Genomic DNA, 18,990 nt, shown 5'->3' with positions numbered 1-18,990 from the left:
ACGCCCTACAGAACTGGACAGCAGGGTGGGACAGCTCTGCCCTCTATATCCTCACACAGTGTACCAGGAAATGAATGATAAATATGCTATTTTGATACTGCTGATTAACAGCATTGGAATGCGAGTACAGACTAGCACTCAAATAATGTAGTAATTCAAAATACCTGTGCTAGAAGTACATCCAGGTCTCAGATTTGGTACCTTAAGAAAATACCTACTTTGCAGTCCTAGCTTCTAATTAAAGAATTAAAATTAAGATCTAGATGACCTTCTAAAAGATGCCCATTTCTGAAAATTAGACCATGTTTATTACCTTAATGTTTATATGAAATATTCAGAAATAGTAATAAAATAATTTGTTTTTTACCAAAACAGATTAATTACATGTTTACTGATATTAAGGTCTTTGTAACAGAAACATAAAAGACCATATTTTAAATATTTGAAAGTTCACTTTTGTAACCAAACAATTTATGAGATTTTTATGTGATAAACACTTGTATGATAAGCAATATATCTTCATTATTTAATGGAACTAAATGTCTAATACACTAGTCACTATGAATGAAGCATAATCTATGGGTTTAGAAAGATTCATCGATTTTCTTGTTTTCTCTCTCACCTTGTTAATAGTTCTAAGTCTTAGTTACAATACATCATAAATTTGACAATATAATCATGACCACCATTAGTCCCTAGATAATACATATGCTCTAAGATGACCTGATCCAAAGCTCATTTAAACTAATGTGGGTCTTTCCATTTACTACACAAAGCTTTGGTTCAGGATCTAGATGAGAAGACAAAATATTTTACATTGAGTTTTTTCATCAGTAGCCCTGGATCTTTACGGGTCCTTATCCATATCTGGTCTATCCATAGCTGGGTCTACGCGTGCCCCTTCCTTTTGAAAGAGGCATGTTAATGAGCAGGTTCGAAATATGCTAATGAGGTGCTACATATTCATTGCAGCACCTCATTAGCATAATGGCGGCCGCGGCAGTTCAAAAGTGTGGCTTTTCGAATTGCATGCTGCCCGTGGAGATGAGACCTTCTGAAAGGACACCTCCCCAGTTTTCGAACGCCCTTCTTCCAATCACAGATAGGAAGAAGGGCTTTTGAAAACTGTGGGGGTCCTTTCAGAAGTTTCTGTCTCCACAGGCGGCGCGCGATTCAAAAAGCTGCACTTTCAAATTGCTGCGGCCGCCATTATGCTAATGAGGTGCTCCATATTCATTGTAGCGCCTCATTAGCATATTTCAAACCTGCTCATTAACATGCCCCTTTCGAAAGGAAGGGGCACATGTAGACCCAGCTCATGTGACAAGAACAAACTCACCCATACAATGAAAATCATGACCTGGCCTAGTGATAGAGTCAAGATCGAGAGTAAGAAAAAAGAGGCAGCACAGAGCATAGGCACTACCACAGTCTCCTACAGACTGCTTAGATAAAGCTTCACAGCTCATATCTTCTCATAGCGTGGTTCACTGACTTTGTTCTATTCAGCTTTGTAGCAATGTTAAGTCCAGAATAACAGAATGAAAAGGTGGGGTGAGGAAATATCTTCTATTGGACCCAACTGCTGTTGGTGACAAATATGAGATTTGGTGTGTACACAGACCTCCTCTTAAGATATGAAGGAGGACCTGATTTTTTCACCCATCTTCTCTCTCTAATAATGTGGTTTTAGTCATTCATGCAAGGGAAATAATTAGAGATAACTGGAACCCTTCACATGCATTAAAACCACTACTGATTAGCCCCTGCCACTACAATACTCATTCTTTTTGTCAAATTATGTGCAAAGGTGTGACTTACAACATTCATGACATAATTATGTCTCACGCTACATAAAAGTGACACCAAAAGTCAATATTAATTAACATATCCACACATTCCTCATCTTATTTGTCTCTCTTCCTCAGTGCCAGGGAGAACAGCTATTCATACCTCTGAAGAGAATGAACAGCCATCACATGACTCACATGCCAAGTTGCGAAGATATCTTGCAGTACTAGTGTGACAACCACATCTGGTTCCCTGTTAAGGCTGTCATCAAGATACAGCCTCTGAAGAAGTCTCTATGACTGTCAAATTATTTGGCTTTCAACAAGCTCCCTGGGTAGTCTATTTTATTTTTTTCCCAGAGGAACACAAGCAATTTTATCACTTCTGGAAACATATATCCATTTTTATGTGCACTGTAGTATGAAGACTACTGACAGCTCCCTGTGGTAGAAAATGCATGGGGGTAGGAGAGCTGGCTGCAGGAGCTGCAGGGAGAACATTATATATAAGCAGGTGTTCAAATATTTTCTTAAAAATGGATGAATTGTCCCATATTTTCTGTCTTCTCCCCCATCAGCACTGATGGGGCCTGCTGCTGGCCAGATCTCTATTTGCCAGTTGCCTAAGCATCATTGATGAGTGACCTTCCAGTGGCAGGCAATAGGGATAGGTGTGTAAGGATGGTGGTGGCTCAGGTCTTGCTGGGCAACATCCCAGACCAGAGAGTCTTGCGCTTTCCCAGGGCATCAGCCCAGCCAGATGCAGCGTGGAAAAGAAGGAGCCTGCTGGCTAAGCTGTTGGTGAGCTCAGTGATACAACCAAGGCTGTTGCTCTACAGGGCAATGGGAGGGGGGCACAACACACTGGAGGGAAGGAGATATTGGGGAACCACAAGTCTGAAGAGGAAGAAGGGCCAAAGCAGAAAGTGGAGAGTGAGGAGGGAGCATGTGAAGGCCCAATGGCTGGGCACGTAGCTGTCAACTCCAAGGGTGATCTGGGGATACAGAAACCCCAGTGAAAGTTTAGTGGGTACTGAGCACCCAACAGCAGCCAAGCACTGCCCACACACTGCTAGTTGCACTGCCCCACTCCTGCCCTCCCAGTGCTTCTCAAAGCATCACAACAGCCGATTTCCAGCATTGAGGAAGCTGCAGGAGGGAGGGGGAGAAGCCAGCATGAACCCAGGCAAAAATCTGGGGTGGGGAGGGACATGTGCCCCTGCATGTTCCCCACTATGTGTTGCCTTGGGAAAACACATCACCAGGCAGGGGCAAAAACACATTTCTTACAGGTACTGTAGAATCACAACCACACCCCACTTGGGGAGGGCTCAGGGCAAATGGTTCAGGGAGGGCGTTGTGACAGAGCAGTAACTACAAGACCTTTAAGTCTGGGTTTGAGTGGAGGGTGGTGTCAGAGCAGTGGGTTGGTGTGTGTGTGGATGGGTGCAGGAGAAGGGACTGCAGGAACCTTGAGACAGGGACTAAGGTGTGAGAGTTTGTGTAGAGGGCATGTGGAAAATGCCACAGAGCTTCCAGGCTCTCGGGGCTCCGCTGCTAGCCCTTTGCCAGGGATCCTGGTTGCTTCTCCATGTGCCACAACTTCTCCTGCAGCTTAGTGCCCCAGCGCCAGCTGCCTCCTTCTGACTGGAGAGGTGCATGGGAGTGCACAGCCTGACGTTCATCTACAACACCAAGCAGCAGGAAAGGCAGGTGCAACCTGAGGGCCCAGCCAAGCACAAAGGGCAGAAAGCACCGGGTAGCAAGTGTTAGGTCACTCAGTAAACCCCAACCCCCCAGTGTGACAGTGGTATACTGGAACATGTGTACATGCGCATTTGCGCATCTGAGAGGCCTTCCTGCATGTGTGTGTGTGTGTGTGTGTGTGTTGTGTGTGTGTATGTGTCACTTGTCCCCATGCAAACCCTAGCACCTTAGAAACAAGAAGGTAAATAAAAGGAATCCAGCTATACAGTACTTCTTTTTAAGAGGGGTTCAGGAACACAGTACTAATTTGAACATGTACAGACTGAGGGACACTGAACTCATCTGAACAGGAGTCATTTTCCAGGTTCCCTGTATTCAACATAATGAAATATGGTCACCCTATTTGTATAGTGATCTGTGGACTGCTGCACCCAACTTTGCTGCTTCATTGTTTCACATATCTACATCTTGCATAATTTCACTCAACTGAATCCCAGGAGCTCTCTCAGCAAGACAACGAAATAATTAGCGTTAGACTGACCTGTGCATAATGGATAGTGAGAAGGTAAAAGAACTAAAATGCAGTAACATGAAAAAAAAATTAGAGGGTATTTAATTTGGTGCTGAAAACTGATCCAAAACTCATTTGCACAATAACGCCTAACGTACATTAGGAAATTATTGCCTGTTGGGATTAATGGCAGGTAAATTTCAAGGACATAAAAAGAAATATAAAATCACAGCCTGTGTAATCACAACATAGTTTTCAAAGGAGGTGCGATCTGACAGGCCAAATTCCTTTCTCATATAACCTGAAAACTCCACTGATTTCAAGGCAATTGCACTGCACTATCTTCAGCTGGACATGGCACAAATACAGGTTCAACCTCCTTGGTCTGGTACCCTTGAGGCCAGAGTGGCTTCAGATCAGGGATTTTTTCAGACTGGGGTGGTCAATTCTGCCATCCTGCTGGCCTCAGCCCTGCTCCTGGGATCCCTGCCCGTGGCTTTCCAAGCCCCTTCCCTTCCTCCCATGCAGCTACCTCATCCACTAGCTCCCAGCCTCAGCCACCTCAGCTGCAACTTCCCAAGGCCATGGCTCCTACCTGGCCTGAGCAATGAGCTGCCAGTTTACCAGCCTGGGTCACTGCTCCCTGCTGCTGCTCCTGGCCCAGGCTCCCTGATTGCTACTAGTCCCCTGCCCTCTGGCAGCCATATCAGCTGTGGCTGCCTTGCCCTGAGCTCCTGCCACCGGTTTGGCTAGCCCTTCCTCCTCCTCCTCCTCCCAGCCCCAGGACTCTCTGATCCTGCAAGATCCATGGTCCTGCCTGAAGACGGATGTTGCCAGACGAGAGAATGCTGGATTTTGGAGATTTAACCTGCATGGCTGGATTTTAAAATAGGGTTGATTATCTTGTGGCCAATAATAATATTTGTAGTTACATGTGCTAAAAGAGTATCAATAAAATCGCATACCTGATGGGGAAGCTGACAATGAAAAGGGTCAGGAAAAAAATTCTCCCTGCGTATATCACAATAGGCTAGGCCAGGCATCGGCAACCTGCAGCTCTGGAGCTGTATACAGCTCTTTAAGGAGCCCTTTGTGTCAACAAGCACTGCTGCTGTGGACTCCTCTTGGAGCTCTGGAGGCTGCTGCCGCTTAAACACAAAACTAAATTCAGTTGCCCACCATTACATGAACTGAATTTAGGGTTTTGTGATTTTTTTTTGTTTGTTTTTTTGTTTAAGCAGCAGCAGCCTCCGGAGCCACTGAGCAGTCAGCTGTGGCAGGGAGCCCCGGAAGGGAAAGCCAGAAGGGTAGGGAACTGCCCCACGTGGGGGAAGTCTAAGCTGGCAGAAGATCCCGTCAGAGCCACACAGCCATGCCAAAGCAGCAGGGAGCAATGGAGAGGGTAGGGTTGTAGGGACGGAGGCAGTGGCTATGGAGGAGCTGCGTGTGCTCAGGAGAGTTAATCCTGGGGATGGGGGGAGGTGAGTTTGGGGCTTAGAGGGGTTAAGCCTGGGGATGGGGGGCAGTTTGTGGGATGGGGGATAAAGCTTGGCGATAGGGGATGAGTTTGGGGGCTGAGGCGGGTAAAGCCTGGAGATGGGGTAACAAATTTCTAACTGCATGTGCACTCTTCTTAAAATAGGGGTGACAAAAAGTACAGTTTGATGGTATTTACCAAGGACTGTCGCACATTCATGTGCATTGCAGCTCTTGAAGTATTTCCTTTGTAACTGCATTTGAAAAAAATGGCTCTTCTTGCTATTTCAATTGCAGACCCCATGATGGAGAGGTTTCCTTTTAATGTTCCTATTGGCCACCGATAAAGGCATGTATCAAACATCATGGTGAATCCTACGTCCCACCATTGTGTTAATATCCTTGTGTTGAATGGTCAGGTATTGTACTATTTTCCAAAATATTTAAAATATTAGTTGGTAAATTAAAACATGAAATTTTACCTAATTGAATTATGATCTGCTCTGTACATGAGCATATCCTAGATGGAAAATATCTAATTTACTACATGATATGGTACATATTACAGACAAGCTCTTGTCTTTGCCCACGAAAGCTTATGCTCCAATAAATCTGTCTGTCTATAAGGTGCCACAGGCCTCCTTGTTGTATTTGCTTATATAGACTAACACAGCTACCTCTCTGATACTTCATGACAGAATGTCAGAAATTATAACACCCCAAAGAGTGCTATGTTCTGTAACTAGTAATTACCATGCCAGCCACAAATGGGAACTGCTGGATTACCGTAGAGCAGGGGTGGGCAAGATCCAGCCTGGTAAGCTTTTCAGTCCCGCCAATGGCATATTACACGGGACCCTCAGGCAGGGAGCACCTCAGGGCTCAGAGTGCCTGGCTGCTCACTTGCCGCTCAGATATGATCAGAGGCAGGGGGAAAGGGAAGTTTTGTGGGCTGCCCCTACTACCAATGCAATCTTTCAGCTCTCACTGGCTGGTTTCTGTTGGCAGCTCGCACTCCCAGCACACTCTCTCAGCTCTACTGGTTGGTTATGATGCTGGTGACACCTTTCACACAGCAAATGTGTGAATTCAACCTCCTCCCCCTATCATAAATTAAAACTTTTTAACATATATATTTAATACCATTATAAATGCTGGAGGTGAAGTGGGGCTTGGGGTGCAAGCTGACAGTTGACAACCCATGCTCCTCCAATAACCTTGTGACCCCCCATGAGTCACAGTCCCCAGACTGAGAACCCCAACCTAAGCACTGAAACAACTGTACTTAAAACCCCACAGCAACACTAATATCTTTATGTAAAAAGTCTTATTTTTAAGTAGCCTCAAAAGAATCCGATTACAGAATAACCACTGAACAATTATATTTCATAATTAAGGCTTACTTGACTGTTTAATGTCATCAGTTGGTAGCCTTTCATATTTAGCCATATTAATTAATCTTCATAAGCATAGAGAGTTCTAATCAATTCAACAGAAGTTCCTTAGCAAATTGTAAATAATTTAAGAATTCCTTAGATAGTTTGTTAACAACTAGTCATCAGATGCTTTGTTAGGACATGGTCTGATTTGGAAACAGAAAAATCTGCTGTTAACTGATAGGCAGCCACCCAGCAAGTCCAGCTCCAAAAATGTTTTAAATTGTACAGATAATCAAAAAAGGAGCCATGACTTTGTTTGGCATCTCCATTTTCTTGCAAAACATAACTGGCCATCTAGGATCATAGCCCTGATTTTAGCTTTTTAATTATTTGCTCATCATTTTGCTCTAGATAGCATCTATTTTATCTCACCTTCTGTTTTCATTTGTTTAAGACAGTTTTATTTTGAAAGTTTCTTTATGTATCAGTCTACTAAGTCTACTAAGAAAGGTCCCAGGAGGGTGCGGTCTAGGTGCCCAATCACAGCACTGTATCTTGGCTCAGAAATAGCACCAAAGTTGATTTTTCTCTAAAGACAGCTTTTGTGCTGCACATTTTTTTTGGGGGGGGCACTTCCCTCCCCCAATTATTCACAAGGTCCACCATGCTTTCAGCATTCTGAATGGCTAGCTTAACCCTTCTTTATGTAATGTAGGCAACATTCTCAACAAACCCTGCTAACAAACACTCATACCCTCAACTGACTTCTTATTTTCTGAATTTCCACATCATTATGCATCATGAAATACTAGTGATCCACACTCTTACACCAATTTATAACAGCTGTTTCAGTGCCTGTTTCTTGCTGTAAGAAATAATGGTCTGGTCTGTTTCTGGCATCCGGCTGCCCTTCTTGAGCCTATTTTGAGCTCTGGAAAATCTCAAAGGAATCAGTGCTCTCTTCTTTGCAGCTGCCTTGCCACAGAAGAGCCCTGACAAGAGCACTACACAAAGGTAGCCATTCAATATTGACCAATATAGCTCTGTTCTTGAGAAAATAAAATGCTTTCCAATGTTGTGTCTGAAAAAATGAACAGGACTTTGTACATATCCAGCAGAGCCAGTTGTTTTAAACGATCAGAGAACAGCTAAAGAAACAAACAATGCCAAGACCAGTACCACAGTGTACATTTTCTAGACATGTAAAAAGCCACCCTTACAATTCCCCTCTCCCCACAGACTTACAGGCTAAATGGAGAAAGTTTGCACAAGATGACTCCACCAAAGCACTTTATATGTCGTAGGGTCACAGTAGGGCTGAAAATGGCTGAAAATATGATCAACAGATCAACTCACCACACTGACCAAAAATCCCCACGTGAGGGTGCTGCAGCTTCTACTATAATAAAGAAATTGCAGTCTTATTCTCAGAGAGGCTTTGCTGCTCTTGAGCAGTTCAGATCATCCCTCTGGACTCTAAGGAAGATTCTAATCACTCCAGCACTCACTTAAAACCTTTCAATCATAGATTTGGACAGGGAATGAGAATTTGGACCAACAACCTAGTTATTGTCCTGGGGGGTAGGAGGGGAGGGCAGGAAGAAGATGCATGTGCTGGGGAAAATGTATTCATGCAAATGGGAAGACATTTATGTCCATACTTGGGAGCTTATATAGTCCATAAATGAATCAAGTAATAAGGATATCTTTGTCCCCATACAGGTCTCTTCTATGGTAATGTGTTCTATTTATCACACTAAGGACAAGAATAGATAAAATCATAATAAAATTTAAGACTCTTGTATTCCGGTCCAAGAGCACACTGAGGGCCCTTGCTCCATTGCCCATGGTACAACAGTAATATACAAAAAGAGCTATTAGGGATTTTGAGACCCTTCAGCATTTAAATACATTCTCTTTCTTTGAAAATCTTTACACACACATGGAATATACTAGACATATAAACTACGCCTAATGGATTTTTTTCTTAGCTTTACGAAATACTGTTCTGAATTATCCATTTTTAGCTGTTATTTATGAAATCAGTTTCTGCCTTACTTTTGATCATGTTATCATCATCTATCTGTTGGAACCACACAATGTGATGTGAACCATAATTCAACATATACCATATTATTTAGCATACAAAGATGTGATTCCCTAGAAAAAAAATGCTTCTGGACAGCTAACATAATATCAAAGCCAAACACCAAGTAGATACTCACAACATCTTATTGGAAAGCACCCAGTACTAACAGAAGTCAAGTACTGTAGCTGCTTTCCAGAAATAAGTCATAACTAATTTATATCATTTGCTTAATCAGCATCTCCTTTTATTACCACACTTGTGAGGTTGGGAGGAATCTCAACTGCCTCCTATTTGGGTGTACTGCTCAAATCACTAAAGAAAGCAGCCATTAAAGTAAGTTTCACAACAAGGTCTCCAGACTACATATAGCTCTGAGCTATTCACCATAACATTAAAAATGCAACAAAGGCTGGAACCTGCAGTGAGCAGAGGAAAAATAAATTCTCTACCTCACCCCAGCATTCAGAAAAGGGAAAATATTTAGGTTATGTCTAGACTAGAGGTCCTTATTTGTGACAAAGTCTCACCATTTGATGTGAAGGATGTATTTCAAGCATCTGTTTATGAATGTCTGTAGTTTGCAATTTGAAGATTTTAGTATGCCAGGTCACAAACAAGGAGCTTTGAAACACAGCAGGACAAGAATCACTTGACGTTCAAATCAAGAGAAGAAAGTGGGAATGGCTAGGACACACTCTCAGAAAACCATCATCCAGCATAGTCTGTCAAACTCTCACATGAAACCCGCAACAAAAATGCAAAAGAGGAAGACCTCAGACAACATGACAAGGATCTACAGAGACTGAAGGACAACAACTGGCGTACTTTTGGAGTCAGCTAGAAGTTTGATCTTGAGACAGACTGAAGGGTAGGAGACTTGTAGATGATCTACGCTTCACTCGGAGTACAAGGGTTTAAGTCAAGCAAGTCAAGACAAGAGGGTTTTGTCGGGAAATCGACTGTTTTGCTGACAAAACCACAGAGTATCCAGATACCCAAGGACATTCTGTTGACAGTAAGCTGACAGAATGCAGCACTTTTATCAACAACCGTACCCTGATCACTGTGAGGAGGAATGCCTCTGTCAACAAAAAGCCAGTCTGGACGTTATGGGGAGCCTTCTGTTGACAGAAAGGGCTTCCAGGACACCAGACAACCCTGTTTGTTGTGCTTCCAGTTGGCTGTTTAGCCAATAGAGCAGCCAGGCAGTCCAGCCGCTCTCTGTCAACAGAGTAGATTGCTCTTGTGATCCACTTGGCAGTCTGGACGCAAATTGTTAACAGAAGTTTTATCGGAGACACAGCCTTAGGTATTAATCAGTGTACTTCTTTATTTATTTTTTTTTAACAAAACGAGGAGCTGGTACTCAGCCATCTTCCTGCCCTCAGCCTAAGCTGATCCATGGATAGGGCTGCTGAGGTGCCAATACTCAGTACTGGGAAGTACTAGCACAAAACAAATCCCATTGGTGTTAACAATGTTTTCAAGGATGGTGGCAGTGAGGGTATTCAATGATTTTAAGTTATTTTTTAATTTGTCTGATATGTGCTATGCAAATGAATGCATCTTATTTAAAAACCGCTCCACATAAAGCAACATAAAGCAAACATACATTTAATTCTAATTTAAATACCATCCTCCTCATAGCCAGCTATGCTTTCTTGTTCCTGACATGATTTATCAGCTTGAAAATATTTAAGAACCTAGTATTTTTAAACATAACAATGTGAATTTATTCTTATATTGCAGTGTTTAAAAAGTGGGGGAGAGGCAGTTTGTCTGAATTTACACAAAGCCTATATAGGATATATGTTTTATCAAATGAAGCTTGTGCTATGTTTCTACTGACAACACAGCATAGCCATCTATTCCATACCAAATATGCAATTCAGAAGAGGTAACAATTAAACTAGAAAACTAGTAAAGCATTTTATATGAATCCTGAATTGGTAGAGGCAAAGCTACAGTATGTGCATTCAGGGTTATTTAGTGTTCTTCCGACAGAGGGAATGCAAGAGTTGACCCAAAATCTGTATTCCACAAAGCTTCTTCTACCACACGACAATTAAACGACACCCAGAAAAAAATCAAAGAGGAAGCCGTGCTAGTCTATACACTATCAAAACAAAAAGCAGTCAACTAGCACTTTAAAGACTCGCAAAATAGTTTTTTCGGTGAGCTTTCCTGGGACAGACCCACTTCTTCAGACCATAGCCAGACCAGAACAGACTCAATTATTTAAGGCACAGAGAACCAAAAACAGTAAGCAAGGAGGACGAATGAGAAAAAGATAATCAAGGTGAGCAAATCAGAGAGTGGAGGGATGGGGGGGAAGGTCAAGATCTAATTCTTGACCTTCCCCCCCACCCCTCCACTCTCTGATTTGCTCACCTTGATTATCTTTTTCTCATTCGTCCTCCTTGCTTACTGTTTTTGGTTCTCTGTGCCTTAAATAATTGAGTCTGTTCTGGTCTGGCTATGGTCTGAAGAAGTGGGTCTGTCCCAGGAAAGCTCACCTAATAAACTATTTTGCTAGTCTTTAAAGTGCTACTTGACTGATTTTTGTTTTGATAGAAAAAATCAAGTAAGGACAACTTTTAGCCTGAAGACCTCTAGCCAAACACACATTGGCACTCCTAGCCAGCCTCCCCTGCACACATTGCCCTCTTAAATTGAGACAGCATGACAGGTGAGAGCTCCAGGCATTCCTTTGACTTCAGCCTCATAAGACTGAGTGAAAATTGTGTGCCCCTGCCCATTTCACAGCAGGATAGACTACCTTTCAGGGGGAGGGCAGCAGAATGAGGTCACACAATGGCAGCAAGAGCCTCTTTACAATTTGAAGAGAGGTGGGGTATCAAGGCTCCCATCAATACTTAGCCCAGAAGCTGAGATGCATTTTCCTCACCAGGTAGGCTGACACTATATAACTCTTCTCCTGACACATTCAGAACTTATCTATACGCAAACCAGAACTGAAAAAAAAATCAGTGGGATACTCTTAATTCAAAATAAATGTCCACATATAGCCTTACAATATCTAGAGGTGTAAATACAAACCCGTTTTGTTACTTCCAGACGAGCTCTGTTTAGACAAGCATGCAGAGTGTCATTGGCAGGGCTTCACTGTTTCCCTGTGTATATAATTGGTTAAGATGTATGAGGCACTTCACCTATTAAAGTAGTATTGTTTCAGGCTGTCTGCAAACCCAGGAAGATGTCACTTTTTTGTCTATTTTGTCCACATCACACTTACAAGTTATCATCTGCAGACATGAATGGCAGAATTCTTTTCATTAAAAATCAAATAGTATGAGATTAAATGAAACAGGAATTGAGGTCCCAAGCATGGTTCTGTAATATCTATGTCTTAAATCAAAACTTAGGAAGGGGAAGTAATCAGTAACGGGTGCAGTCTAACAATAGATTTCCTCCTTCCATTTAGGGAAAGAGTGGGAGAATGAAGAAATAACCAATATTTTTCTGGGCTGATGCAGATAGACAAAGGGACACCTTACAATAACACCCCATTCGTAATGCCCTTTCTTAAATTATAATTAGCCAGTATAGTTATTACCTTTCTCTAGATTTTAACATGCTAATATTTAAAGAAAAAAATTAAGACAAGCCTTAAAAATTACATATTTCAGCAGAACCAAGACACACCATTACATTATGTCATTTCAGATTGTTTCCTGTGCTGTGCTGTACACCAAATCAATCTTCAACAGTGGTCGGGAAGAAGGGTTGTCTCAGCTACTGCTAATAATTTTTATCTATATGACTATACTATAAAAACAGAGTAAGCCAAAATTCACAAAACTAGAAGCAAGCCATTTAGTAACTTATTTTATAATTTCTCTTATTTCAGTAAATTTTGAACAGATAGAGTGGGGAGGACTAGTTCCTTTGAAGCATAATTTACGTGTTTAATTAAAAGCATTCTAGTCCAGTAAAATGCACCTTTGACATTTGATTTTTTTTCTCTTTTTTAATGGACATTATACCAATCCAATGAAAACATATGGGTGAAGCAACTATTGCTAAACTCAAGAATCTTTACAATAAGATTTAACAAACATTTTTAAAAACTAGGGAGCACTTTATTAACTATTTTTACTTTAACGTCTCATTGCTTCTATATTTATTTTATTTCTATGCAGTTTTCAGTTACTAGAGATATATATAGAACTGAAGTCCTCACTGAATCCTCATTCCCACTTTCAACAGGAATGTTACCTGGATGAGGCATGAGCAAAACTGATGCTCACATGGCCCTCACCCTCATAACACCTGAGTATCATATTCAGTTTACAAGAAGACTGTGTGTGTGCTTCTGTGTGCAACCAAGAAGCAGGCTTAAGGGTTTGAGCTGTTTAATTTTTGAAGGGCTGATTCCCCGCTTCTGCTGAAAACCCATCACAGGCCTAAAAAGGAGGGAATCTCCCTTCTTGCTCTATAAGGAGTTCAAGTTTTATCTTCCTTGTCCTTGAAGTGGCCATCAGCTGCTTCCAGAGTTTCTCTGAAACCTGGCTTTCCCTTTGACAAGAGCAACAAGGGGACAGAGTTATGTAATGCACCCATAGGCTATTGCACTCTACCCTGAGCTTCATTGGAGCTACAGGGGAACATACACCACACCCTAACAGTTCCTCCTGTATATGCTGTCTGGGCTTTGCTAGAAAGAATAGCAGATGTCCAAGTGTAACCTTAATCATAGCTGTGAAATATGTATATATGTCAAGATGTCCTGGGCCCAATTCATAGCTGGTATAGATTGCTACATTGAGATGCTAGCTGAGGATGTGCAAGCTGAAAAAGCTTTTAGAATGCTTGAATATTTTATCAATTACTAATCTAAGGATGCAGTTGTAGACAAAGTATCACATACAGAACAATAAATGCAAAGGATAAAATTACAAGAATAAGTTATTCACTTGCCTTTATTAACCAATCATGCATTTTAAATTAACCTGTGTGTATTGTTCAGCAGTTGTGTCTTTCAAGCACTGAATATCAAGATGCAGTCCACTGCGCTGAAAGCTGCTAGCTTTCCAAAAAACGACAGCACTTGCCAATAAATCACAACTGTTTTACCATATGCCACTTTGTTCTGCCAAGCATCACCAGCCTGTTCTACTTTTAAGCAAATTTCATTATATTACAGCTCAGAGCAATGCTCATTAAAAGTATTACTGAAAAATGTCAAGTTGTTTTTCAATAAAAAGGGACTATTTTTACAAAGAAGACTGTTTGAAATGTATTGAATATTGATATTTTAAAGACTTAATCTTAACCTCACAACTCATTTCTGAAACTGGCGGTATCTTTCTTGAGTGTGAGATGAAGCCGCTGTTTGCAGCTCTAACCATCTCCTGCTAATGCTGACAGCTTTCATAGAACTGTCCACTCTGTGACATTCCAGTGGACACACTCCAATTGCCATAAACTAAGCTCTCTAGAGATGCCTTCTCCAGTTGGTATCTTTTATTAAATTGCAGGATAAGCTCCTCTGCTGCTGAATCACTCTGGGGCAAACTAAAGGATTGTCCAGTCAGCTGTTGGGCGTACCCTGAAGTGTGTAAAGTGCATTCAAACACTACATCCTAGGTGCTTAGAACCCCGCAGGAGCAGCTCCCAGCTGCTGAGCCATCTAAAGATTGATCCAAATGCTGGCCCTGATAAACTCAGTGTTTTCAACGCTCAACTCAATGGGCAGGTCAGTGTGTAAATCATCCCCGATTGACAGTAGTTTGTGATATAATCAAGGGAATCACTACCAAACCCTGCAGTTTTTGTTAGATGTAATAATTTGATGATTCATTCTTGAATTGAAAAGGCTGCTGAAATTCACCATTAACTTCCCTTAAAATGAATAAAATTCATCAAACACTTTCTGGGGCCAAATACTTGTCAGCAAATAGTCGTATATATAGATTATTTGCTGACATATATTTGGCCATGGAAAGCATTGGATTTCACAGTGGAAGAACTATACAATAGGAATAACAAAATATATAGCACATTTTCAGAGGTTTTTTTTCAAAATTACATAAATCACTAAATGCTAACTGGCATGCCATTTTGATGGTCTCAGATTCTATTATTACAAATTTATATGTTGTATATTGACTATTTGACTTTCATGGACAAATACTTGTCAGCATTGGATGAATTTATAAACACACATACAACTTTGTCAAAAATTTACTGGGAAATTTAAAACCATTTTAAGGGTTTAAATATTTTTTCATTTCAAAGCTGGTAAAAATATTGCCTGTAAACAAATGAAAAACATAATTAATTGTTGTTTGCAGCATATGACTCATATAACTCAATGTGTAAATGGCAGACCGGTATTAGGGGGGTTTTTTGTTCATTTTCTTTTCTGGGTTTTATTTTTGGGTTTTTTTGTTTTGTTTTTGTTTTTGTTTTTTTCCAGCTGATGGAAATCTGCTTTAGGAACTCTCACAAATTTGGGACAATCAGAATGGCTTAGCTGTTTACATTTGGTGATTCAGGTAACTTTGAAACAAGACACTGAAAAACATGCCATGTGTTTTGTTGTATAGGCCTCCTTCCATTTTGAAATCCCCTCTCCCCTAAACAAACAGTATGGCATTACTCTTTTCACTGTCTCAAGCATAGTGCTTCTGGGGATGCAGTATTCATCTGTTGTGCAAAGGCTGACTTTCTGGACATTTAGAAATCAGTAAAAAACAAATGGACTGTCTCTAACTACTCTGGTCCATAGTGGCCATGGGATTCTTTCTTTAGCAGAAAGAAAATTTGACCTGTTCTAGCCATGCACTGATGTTCTCATTGCTGGTTCCAAACAGACATGAAAAGAACACTCCCCTCCCTGCTTTTTTTACAAGTTTAGCTCAATTTGCTGACTTGGACAAATCCTGACACATTTCTCTCACAAGCAGTCACAATGAATTTAATATGAGTCTTGGGGGGGCCGATCTGAATAAATGCTGTCCTATAATTATAATGGCATGTGTTGTTAAGCAGCAGAAGTGTAGCACTAAAGACTAACAAAATGATTTATTTAGTGCTGAGCTTTCGTGGGACAGACCCACACGGCTGCCTCGCTGTCTCTGTTCTTACGTTTTCCACTTTGCATAACTTTTAATAACAAAAAGCCCAAATAGAAGAACTGCTCTGAAATGGAAATTTAATCCTAAAATATTGTGAAAACTGCTGTTAGATATAGTGTTTTGATTTTTAAAATTGTATCTATATTCAGTAACTTTCATGCTTTGATATTTTGGCACACATAAAAATAATTTTAAGTACATGGTTTTAAAACCATTTTAGTCTCCCATGTCAGATATTGTCCTGTTAGGAGATTCTTCTCCATGAATCATTTAAAGTCACACTGAAGAAATATCAGAGGGGTAGCCGAGTTAGAAATAGAAATAGAAGAAATAGTCATCAAATTGTATTTGCTCACAGTCACATGAAATAAGAACAAAAACAGAACCTAAAGATTGGCAGTCCCTAAAAACTTTTTAAAAACTTGGTAAATAGTTTTTCCCACAAAAATATAATTAGCAGACAACTATGTCTATGCCATATTTTCCATTTTTGCTTTGTTTATACTTATAGTTCAATCTCTACTGAATAAAACTCACTGGAGCTACTGTGAAAGAAAAACAAAATCAAGGAAGAGTCTTTTCACCTTATGTTCTTAAACTAAGTCAGGCTTATTGAACTTTCAAGGCAGTATATTTGCTTTGAATTATTTATTTAGTCCCTTCCTATGTCTCCACTTTGCAGTCAGTGTTTGAATCCTATCCCTATAGCTGAACCATTTTTAACACTAATCCCATGGACCAGTTCCTAATACATCAACTCAAGTCCTAGACAGAAGTATTTTATTTCGTTTCTTCAGAGATGGGTTTATTTTCCAAAACCAAAACAATACAACACAAACTAACAGATCAACCAGGCCCTGCAGCCTAGCCCCTCCTAAAGTCTCTTCTTCATGAGTTTTCTATTACCGCCCACACTACAGGAATCTTTATTAAGTGGTTTACTATCTAGCTGGAGTAGAGGCCTATCCCTCCCCCAGACCCTTTCCCAGGTCTTAAGTCCCCTTCAAGTTTATTCCTGTTCTCTACAGGTCTCTTCCCCTAAATAACCCTACCTATACTGCTAGTTGGTCTGTGTTATAAGGGCCAAGCAACCTGCAGGCTGTCACATGATCACCAGGCCTAAACCCCATGACCTGAGATGCAGCTGATAAGTCACAAATAGTAGACGGTGAGTCTATTTCTCCAAGTTATTTCACACTGTGCAAAGGCCTTTCAGCAGCTGCTACTACCTCATCAACAATGAGTAAATATGCTACTGCGGGCAACATTTAGCCATCTCTGCACTCACTGCTAGCAGCAGAGCACATTTTAAATGTCACTAAAGGAAACCTTTGTCAAACAGATGAACACACTCCTAGTAGTTAACCAGAAAACATAAGGATTCCATTCTGTACAAGTTTGAGACCAGATTCTCTTCTCAGTCATACTATTGTAAATCAGGAAGTATCAATATTCAAGCAAATAGGGTTTCACCCCAGGGCAAAATGAGTTGTGGGTCCTTTGCTGGTGACCACTTATTACTGTAAAAATAAAGTGTCAACAGTTCTCCACAGTTGCTGTACCTGAGAGATGCAGTCATTTCCTATTATAAGACAAATGATGGAGTATCTCAGACATTGGTAACTGCAGACCAATGCTCAATTTTGAAGAGAAGGTTATACGACACAGTAATGGAAGTTTTTCAAGATGTATATTCTTAAAGGCACTTTACTGTACATGTGGTAGTGTCTCTTGATTAAAGATCTTTGGAGATCAGAGATCTTTGGTAGAAGCGCCCATTGGGCCATACGTATACTCCTCCCCATATCCCACCACATAGCACTGTGCAGTCCCACTCAGTGCCTTCTCTACCACAGAGACTACGTTTGAACTCCAAAGCAGAGGGGAGGAGAGCGGGTAGCGACACACAACTCGAAGAACCCCAGTTACTGCACAGAGTGAGTAAACTTCTCTTCTTCTCTGAGGAGTGGCCCTGTGGATGCTCCAGGATAGGAGACGGTAGAGAAGTGCCCCTAGATGTAAGTCTGGGACTTCAGAATGATATCTTCTCAGGTAAATAAGACAATGCATCCTACAAGAGCATCAGATGCTGCATCATGGGTAACTGCATAGCGTTAGCTAAAAGTGTCTGTGGATGCACATGTGGTCACTTGGCAAATGTTAGTAGGCAGAATGTTTTTGAAAAAAAACAATCCAGGTGGACAGGAAGAGAGTGGAACATGTTCAAATTCCAGGTGTATGTGTGTGTGTGAGGGGGGTGAGTTTGTGTCATTGATAGGAAGCTTGGATTCACTCCAATATCCATTTAGAGCACTATTTTTTGGATGTGGTTCATCTCATTAATCTTTTCCCAGTGGTGAGGAACAAACTGCCCCACCAGCAGAAACAAAAACCTAGATGCAGGCACTCTACTAATCAGCTGGAAGGTATCTGAATCTCTCTTGAGTGACTGCAGAGGCACACAGATTACATGGAACACTGATGGTGAGTCGTATCATATCTGCTATTTAAAAGACACTCTTTTAACTCTTCTGAGCAGATTATCTCTGGATCCCAGAACTATGAAGGACCGTTGGCTTGAGAAGGAAGAGTTTTGGCCTGGAATGGAGAATTTGGTCTGCATCCCGTGAAAGGAGGTGTCGAGTCAGCTTAGGGTATTGGTGGACAGAGTGCCATGCACAAGAATTATGGATACTAAAGCTGCCATAGCTATGTTAGGGGGCTATGAGAATGAATGGCTCAATGCATGCATACAGTATCCTTTAATGTACTTTGAACAAAAGGGAAAGAGTGGAAAGGTATAGATCCGTTATCTGATCAGTGGCAAGAAGGGTCCATTAGACTGTGGACTACATGCAGCTCTAGATGGCTGAGCTCCAATGTGGATTCTAAGAGGGTATAGTGATTAGGGTGCACTCCATGTGATACAACAGGT

The 18,990-nt window shown here is 41.1% G+C and overlaps 1 protein-coding gene across 21 annotated transcripts in view; it reads right to left on the bottom strand.

Moving 5' to 3' along the window:
• The window catches only part of NRXN1 (neurexin 1), a 1,123,636-nt gene that overhangs the window by 834,043 nt on the left and 270,603 nt on the right, over positions 1-18,990 (bottom strand). The window contains exon 1 of one of the 21 annotated variants that reach the window (XM_074989556.1): positions 8,109-8,171. The exons of the other annotated variants lie outside the window; for them this stretch is intronic. The gene's annotated coding sequence lies outside the window, so the exon portion shown is untranslated. Of the gene's footprint in view, positions 1-8,108; positions 8,172-18,990 lie in introns of those variants that run through there. 21 annotated transcript variants of the gene reach the window in all.

The sequence above is a fragment of the Carettochelys insculpta genome, chromosome 3, assembly GCF_033958435.1.
Source record: "Carettochelys insculpta isolate YL-2023 chromosome 3, ASM3395843v1, whole genome shotgun sequence".
NCBI classification, from domain to species: Eukaryota; Metazoa; Chordata; order Testudines; family Carettochelyidae; genus Carettochelys; species Carettochelys insculpta.
This window is presented reverse-complemented; position numbering and strand designations above follow the sequence as displayed.